The sequence below is a fragment of the Stenella coeruleoalba genome, assembly GCF_951394435.1.
Source record: "Stenella coeruleoalba genome assembly, chromosome: 4".
Lineage (NCBI taxonomy): Eukaryota > Metazoa > Chordata > Mammalia > Artiodactyla > Delphinidae > Stenella > Stenella coeruleoalba.
Genome location: NC_137149.1, coordinates 66,745,500 through 66,753,585, shown reverse-complemented (window position 1 = coordinate 66,753,585; position 8,086 = coordinate 66,745,500).

The following is an 8,086-nucleotide window of genomic DNA, read 5'->3' as shown; positions in this document are numbered from 1 at the left end:
CTAGGGACATTTCTTTCCTTTCCCCCACCTTCTGCTGGTGAATTTTGTATTTATTATTCTTTTTATCAAATAATGGGGAAGACAAAATGAAAAAATCCTATCAGCTCACTTGATTATGTATCAGTCACTCTGGCATGGTTGGTGCTCAGTTAAACAAAAAAGAAAAAAGAAAAAGCTGCTTTTTACCAAAGGCAGAGTATGTGGATTATCTCTGGGTTTCAATTTTAAAAAGAATTTTGTATAAAGACTCAATTATTTCATATGGACTGTGTCCTGCTCAGTTAAGCTAATTAATAAATGCAACATTTTCTTTGGCTGAAACCTACAGGGATAGTATAATTAGAAAACAAACAAAAACAAATCTGCTGATTTACCCCTATGGCTTTTCCCTCAACAGCAATAAGAAGCACATTAAATGTGAAAACAGAAATCACACATGTCCTAAATTGAGTAGCTATGGTCTATTTGGTATTTGAGTGGACCAAGTTGGGATGCGGAGTGAAGACAAAGAACTACCAAGGGCAACTGTCTTGATTCCAAAAAGGGTCATCTAGATAGAGTAAGTACCCAAGGGACACCAACAGTCTATTGATTTGTTTTAGAAATTGACAGAAGTAGTAAGCCGCTGGGATAGGGAAGCAAGGAATTCAGATCATAGAATTGTGACAGTCATTGTAGATAATATCAGTAATGCAGCAGGCACCAAAATACTAAACCGTAAAGGCAAGACCTCATGTCTCAAAGGGTGACCAGCAACTGTCAGCCAGGTGTACGTGGGTCTCCATAAAAAATACTGGGTATATTTTATCATTTAGTAAAGATGGTACATTTGTGTTAGGAGAAGCAGCTAGCCTAAAATAGCAAGCACCTAGGAAAAAGTCAGATTCTACTAATTGAGGAAGTGGGCAGTGGCAGTCAGACATTGAATTTGTGAAATCCTGGGTCAAACACACAAAGCAGGAGATTCAGGGTAACCCAGTAACCCAAGAGCAAGTATTGGGCCATAGGCTTCTAGAGCTGAGCATATGATTTAAAGTCCTCATCTATTATTTAGAAAAGATTATTTTTACAGTGATTTGCACCTTGCTCCTTTGAAAATTGGTTTAAAAACCTGGAAAGGTCTGAATCTGTCCAAATTGGAGAAAGGATTCAAGAGACGCTATGAAAAGACAGATTCCAAGCAAAGGAGGCAGCGGCAGATAGCATGGCTTAAAGAAAGTTGTAACACAAAGAATAGTCCTGACATCTAATGCACCCGTTGTCTCTTTCCAATACATCATCACATCAAGTCTTCCCAAAAGATTCAACTCTTCTTGATTTCTTTCAATATTTCAGTGACCACTGGAAGGGTAAGTAGGCTATGACTGACAGGACTGTCACTTTGGACTCTGCAAGCAGCCACCATGTAAAGTTTCACTGCAGTCTCCTAGTAATGGATAAGGATAATTGGATACCATCCTCCGAGAACCATGACATCTGATTTTATATTCTGTGCCCTTTTCATAACAAAAGAGACCATTACAAAATCCCTCATGCTGCCCTGGGCATGTTTTAAATATGTTGGAAAACTTAACTTCATTGCAGCTTTTTACACTGATTTTGTGCTCTACGTGATCTAAATCAATCCATGTTTCAGTTTTATTTTAAGGTTTATACTTGGCTCTGATCTTCAGAATTATTTCACCTCTCATCTCCAAGTATTTCTTCCCAGCTGCAAAAATATACTGACAATTTCAAATTGTCTTCTTATATAAATGAACACATAGGGAAAAAATATATATATTCATATATTATTTGAACAGCATACAGTGCTTTGCTGGGCCCAATAGCGTTCTAGTCTTCATGTTACATTTTATAGAGCCGAGACACATGTAAAATAATAATGATAGTGCATACCTATTGAGGATTTGTTACACACCAGTCACTGTTTAAGATTTTTATATGTAATATATTTAAACATCTCATTTTTATATATAATATCTCATGTATATGTATAAACTATTACTGATTTATGTGTAATATCGCATTTAAGTCTTATAACAGCCTCACGACACTTAAGTCTCACAGTAAGTACTATTCAAAAACATCCCCATTTTACAGATGAAGACATGGAGGTTCAAAAAGATAAAGTCACCTGGTCAAGGTCACACAGTTGGCGAGTTGTGGAGCTTTTCATCCTAACTATTGAGATGAACTACTTACAATGGAGAGAAGGCATGAAGAGCTACTCCCCAGGGACAGACTGGACCCAATTGAGGGACTGGTGGTCCATGCCCGCTGGATCTCAGAATTGCTGTGGATGCGTGTCTGCTGGCCATGTGTTCCAAGCAGAGGAGTGGAAAGAGCTGCCTCTATTGGGAGGAGTATTTATCACTGACACTGTATCCACACACCTGTACAAGGGGACACTCGGGGATTTAGGCAGGTATATTTTAGTTTTTAAATTCTTACAGACAACCCAATGCCTTATTACCCACACTGGGTAGACAGTCGCATCACCCTCCCTGTCTGTGCCACAGCCCTGCTGCTTCTCACCTCTTGCTTCCACCCTCACTCCTACAAGGTGGAGTTTACTGTGCTTATCTGTTCCTCTCCAGTCATTGTATGTCGGGTAAGTGTGAGGAAGAGAACTGTCCCATCAATTCCCTAGTGTTCATCTTCAGAAGACCTGGCCTCGAGGAGCTGTGCCTCAGCAAACGTACTCCAGGGGCCTCATCTGTGCTGTGACCTGATTTAAAGACCTGGATATGGGACTTGAGACTGAGTCAGGTGCCATAAAGAGATGAGGCCCCTGGGCGGTCTGCAAGGAAGGAGTGTAACTTCAGTGAGAGAGAAATGTGGCTTTCTAGTAGCAAAAAAATGGCATATGGTGGTCTGCTCTGTTCGTGGCTCTGGTGTTCCCTCTCTTTCTTATTCCTCTCTGCTCACATCCGGGCAGGGCCCTCTCTTCATTCATTTAAATGTGCTGGAAGCGACACTCTGCCAGTTCCATCCCTTTGTTTTAAGAAAGCCAGGAAGATTGTTTTGTATTCTTGGGATCCCTGAGTTGCCAGGTAAGAAATCCAGCTATCGGGCTTCCCTGGTGGCGCAGTGGTTGAGAGTCCATCTGCCGATGCAGGTGACACAGGTTCGTGCCCCGGTCTGGGAAGATCCCATATGCCGCGGAGCGGCTGGGCCGGTGAGCCATGGCCGCTGGGCCTGCGGTCCGGAGCCTGTGCTCCGCAACGGGAGAGGCCACGGCAGTGAGAGGCCCGCGTACCGTGAAAAAAAAAGAAAGAAAAAAAAAAAGAAATCCAGCTATCATAACAGAGAAGTTAGTTCAGAGGAAGGAGGAAGAGGTCCTAAGATTACAGTGAGTGGGAGGGAGAGAGACAGAGACAGAGAGACAGAGACAGAGAGAAGAGAGAGGCTTTTCAGGGGAGGCCTGTCTCTAGCTGGTGCACCAACTAAATGCAACACAGGTAAGCCCAGATTACAGACGGGTAAGCAAATAAAATGGTTATTGTTTAAAGCCAATAACTTTTGGGTAGTTTTTACACAGCAACTAGATAAGCAAAACACCAGTAAATATTATACGTTTAATAAATATTTGTTGGTACACCTGACAGAAATGATAATGCCAGGATACTGATCCTCAAGGCACTTCAACTCCAGGACAAGAGGTGGACTAATAAACTCACAATTAAACTAGAAGAACAGGAGTGCCACGAAAGAGTTGTTAACACAGCACAACTGAAGAACGAATGGACACCCTAGCCCAAGTCACATAGTGAGATCAGGAAGACTTCCAGAAGAGATGATAACTGAACAAAATACTGGAAGGGAAGTAGGAGTTTGTCAGAAAAAAAAAAAAAAATTAAGAGCCTTTCTCTGTATCTCAGGCACATCTAGACCAGTTCCTTGTTCATAAATGGAGAATGGAGAAATGAATGAATGAAAAAATTTGAAAGTCATCAGCATAAACATAGAATGTAAGTGATGAAGACTGTGAAAAGGAAAGAAGCTAAGAGTACCTCCTCTTGAACATATTGGGTTCCAGCCCTCAACTGTATAAGATCTTTAGCCAAATCAATGTTTCCTTTTTTGTAAGCAGAGAAGAATTCCCTCCACTCTAACAGAGTGTAGATTGTAGTCATTCTCTATTCACTAACTGCACTATTGAACACTGCTATGTCCTCTTTTGTGATGTTAGAATCTCTCTAGAAGGAATCATAGACATATCACTGCTGATCTTCAACAGCTTATTATCTGAAAAAATTTTAAAGTCAGAATCATGAATCACAGGTACACCCTGGACCTTTGTATTCATGTTAGTACTGGATCATTAGATAAAATTTTGCCACTCTAAGGCTACATCTGCTCTCACTTGGTATGACTGTTCCTTCACTTGTATATTTTACCTTTATATTTCACCCTAATCCATATCAGTATAAATGTACAAATATACTATCCTCCACTTACAAAATGAGAAGAAAAGAGTTAATTGATTTCAAACTATATAAAAAGCACTTGTTGGGCTTCCCTGGTGGCGCAGTGGTTGAGACTCCGCCTGCCGATGCAGGGGACACGGGTTCGTGCCCCGGTCCGGGAGGATCCCACATACCGCGGAGCAGCTGGTGCCGTGAGCCATGGCCGCTGAGGCTGCGTGTCCGGAGCCTGTGCTCCGCAACGGGAGAGGCCACAACAGTGAGAGGCCCGCATACCACAAAAAAAAAAAAAAAAGAGAAAAGCACTTGTTGCTTGAACTATGGCAAACTGAATATTATCTGCTGTTTTCCAGTTGTATCAATTGTTTATACCTAGAAGTTTGAGGCTTTTTAAAAAAAGGTATAGTTAAGGGTGAGATAAAATAAAGAAATCTGTTATCCTGGTAATCAATTCATTCCTTCCTAAGTTTATGGGACAGAATACAGTCATCCTTTGGTATCAGAGGGGCACTGGTTCCAGGGACCCACACCACCACCCCCTAAACCCTGAGGATACCAAAATCTATGGATACGCAAGTCCTTTACATTAAATGGCATAGTATTTGCATATAACCTATGCAAGCACATCCTCTCATATACTTTAAATCAATCATTTCTAGATTACTTATAATACCTAACACAATGTAATGTAATTACACTGTATTAATAAAATGTAATGTAGTATAAATACTATGTAAATAGTTTCCAGGGTCCAGCTAATTAAAGTTTTGCTTCTGGGAACTCTCTGGAATTTTCTTAATATTTTTGATACTTAGTTGAATCTGCAAATGTGGAACCATGGATACAGAGGGACAACTTGTACATAGCTTCTGTAAAGTACTGACTATTAGAGGAAGGCCTGTTGAGAAGGTATTCAATGTTTGTTGAGTGAATAAATGAAAACAAGAGAGATAATTGTAGCAAAGACCAGGAGAGAGAGAAGGCATTCACTGAGAGGTGGGAATTAGAGAAGTTGTGAGTGATGTGTCAGCTATACTCAGGCCAGGCAGAATGGACAAGGAGATGACTTAAAAGAAGGAATAACAAGAGATCAACAGTATGGGCATTGGAATGAGTGGTTGTGAGTGATGGTAGTCTTAACAGCACTAGACCAAAACAGAAAACGAAAACATGAGGGCTTGAGAAGGTAGCAGCAGCCTTCCTGAAGCTTGTTTTTAATTTATGGATGATAGAGTCAGAGAAGAAGGAACGCTCCCTGCAAACAGCTTGCTCCCAAGAAGAGAAACATATCCCTAACATCTTTAAAAACTCACTGTTGAGATTAAGTCTTTCCTCCCCTGGGGAAGACTGAATGATGGTTTCCATGTAACCAAAAGTTATTCTAAAGGAGACCTTTTGGGATTTCCCTAGTGGCGCAGTGGTTAAGAATCCGCCTGCCAGTGCAGGAGACATGGGTTCGAGCCCTGGCCTGGGCACATCCCACATGCCGCAGAGCAACTAAGCCCGTGCGCCACAACTACTGATCCTACGCTCTAGAGCCCACGTGCCACAACTACTGAAGCCCACGTGCTTTGAACCCGTGCTGTGCAACAAGAGAAGCCACTGCAATGAGAAGCCCACTTAACCGCAATGAAGAGTAGCCCCCGCTCACCGCAACTAGAGAAAGCCCATGTGCAGCAACAAAGACCCAACACAGCCAAAAATAAATAAATAAATAATAAAATAAAAAATTTTAAAAAAACAATAGAGACCTTTCCTGTATAGAAGGAAACACCAGGCATGGAACAGGTGTTTTCCCACTAATATTCCCTAGTTTGTTTGCTCCAGCAATGCCGCTGAGTCTTAGATCAAGCAGAACAGCTACCCTCTTGAGGAAAGAAAACAATCGTCTATTAGACAGCAGTCTTCTCCCTCACTTTCTAAGGCAGCTCCCCAATACCACATCTGATATTTAGAGTCTTAATGTAAGACAGAAGAGATAAAGTCCCCCAAAAAAGTTGAAACTGAGTTAGATCACTGTGAGAATTCAATTCCAAGTTCTTGCTGTACTGGCGGTTTCAAGTTGACTTCCAATTCTAATTACCTTCTCTTTTAGCTTGAGTTCTCCCAGAGCAGTGACCAAGCTAAGTATTTGGAAGAAAGTGCTTTACAAAGAGGTTTGCTCCAGAGAAACCAGTCATGAAGTAGGAGAAGCAGGAGAGAAAATGGTGCGATTTCAGGAGTTTAAGCCCCAAGACTGATCCCACAGGGTTGTTCAGCATTTTATGTTCCATAAACATAAAAGTGCATGTAAATTTTAACAGTCTCAGCTTAAATTTCAACTGATTGACTAAAGCAGACTTTTTAAAAGCCTAATTATGAATTATGTATGTACAACTAGTATCAAGTACATTTCTGTGCCATGGACTTCTTAAGTAAGAACATTGTTTTTATAATGATGTTGTACCACACCATTATATTTATTATATATATTTATTACATATATATTTACATTGTCATTACAAAGACAAAAAATTTTAATAAGTTTTAAACAATTTTAAGCTTACATAGAATTGTAAAACAGTACATTTTTTTCCCTGAATTATTTGAGATTAAGTTGCTAAGTTAACGCTCAACACTTCCTAGTACTTTAGTTTGTACTTCTAAAAAAGGACATTCTTCTACATGACCATAACACAATCATCTGAATCAGGACATTAATATTGATACATTCCTACCATCTAGTCCTCAGAGCCTTTCAAATATGACCAATACCCCAATCATGTCCTTTATAGAAAAACACACTTGTTTAGGATCACATGTTACATTTATTTGTCATGTCTCTTTAGTTTCCTTTAGTCTGGGACCACCCTCAGTATTTCCTTGAATTTTATGACTTTGACCCTTTAAACAAGCCTGTTAACTTTTGTAGATAGCCCTCCTTACTGTTTCTTAAACTATACTCCTCTTCTCCAAATCCATAACCAACAACTTGTTCTTTTTCACCTTACTTGTCTGAATACTGCAGAAGTTTTTAATTGGTTTTTCTGGATCCATTCTGACTTTGCCAATTCTCTAGACCACTGTCTGAATTAATGCTCTAAAATGTCTGTCCTTCCCCAGATTAAAAGCTTTTAATATTCCACCATCCTCCTAAAAATTCAAAAACAACTTAGAGCAATCAAAAGTTTGAGTTTTACCAAGTAACCCAAACTCACAAAATGGTGTGTGACCGGAAATGGATCCAGACACTTTTTTTTTTTAACATCTTTATTGGAGTATAATTGCTTTACAGTATTGTGTTAGTATCTGCTGTACAACAAAGTGAATCAGCTATACATATATATGTATATATATCCCCATATCCCCTCCCTCTTGTGTCTCCCTCCCACACTCCCTATCCCACCCCTCTAAGTGGTCACAAAGCACCGACCTGATCTCCCTGTGCTATGCAGCTGCTTCCCACTAGCTATCTATTTTACATTTGATAATGTATATATGTCAATGCCACTCTCTCACTTCGTCCCAGCTTACACTTCCCCCTCCCCGTGTCCTTAAGTCTATTCTCTACGTCTGCGTCTTTATTCCTGTCCTGGTTCTAGGTTCTTCAGAACCATTTTCTTTTTTAGATTCCGTATATATGTGTTAGCATATGGTATTTATTTTTCTCTTTCTGATTA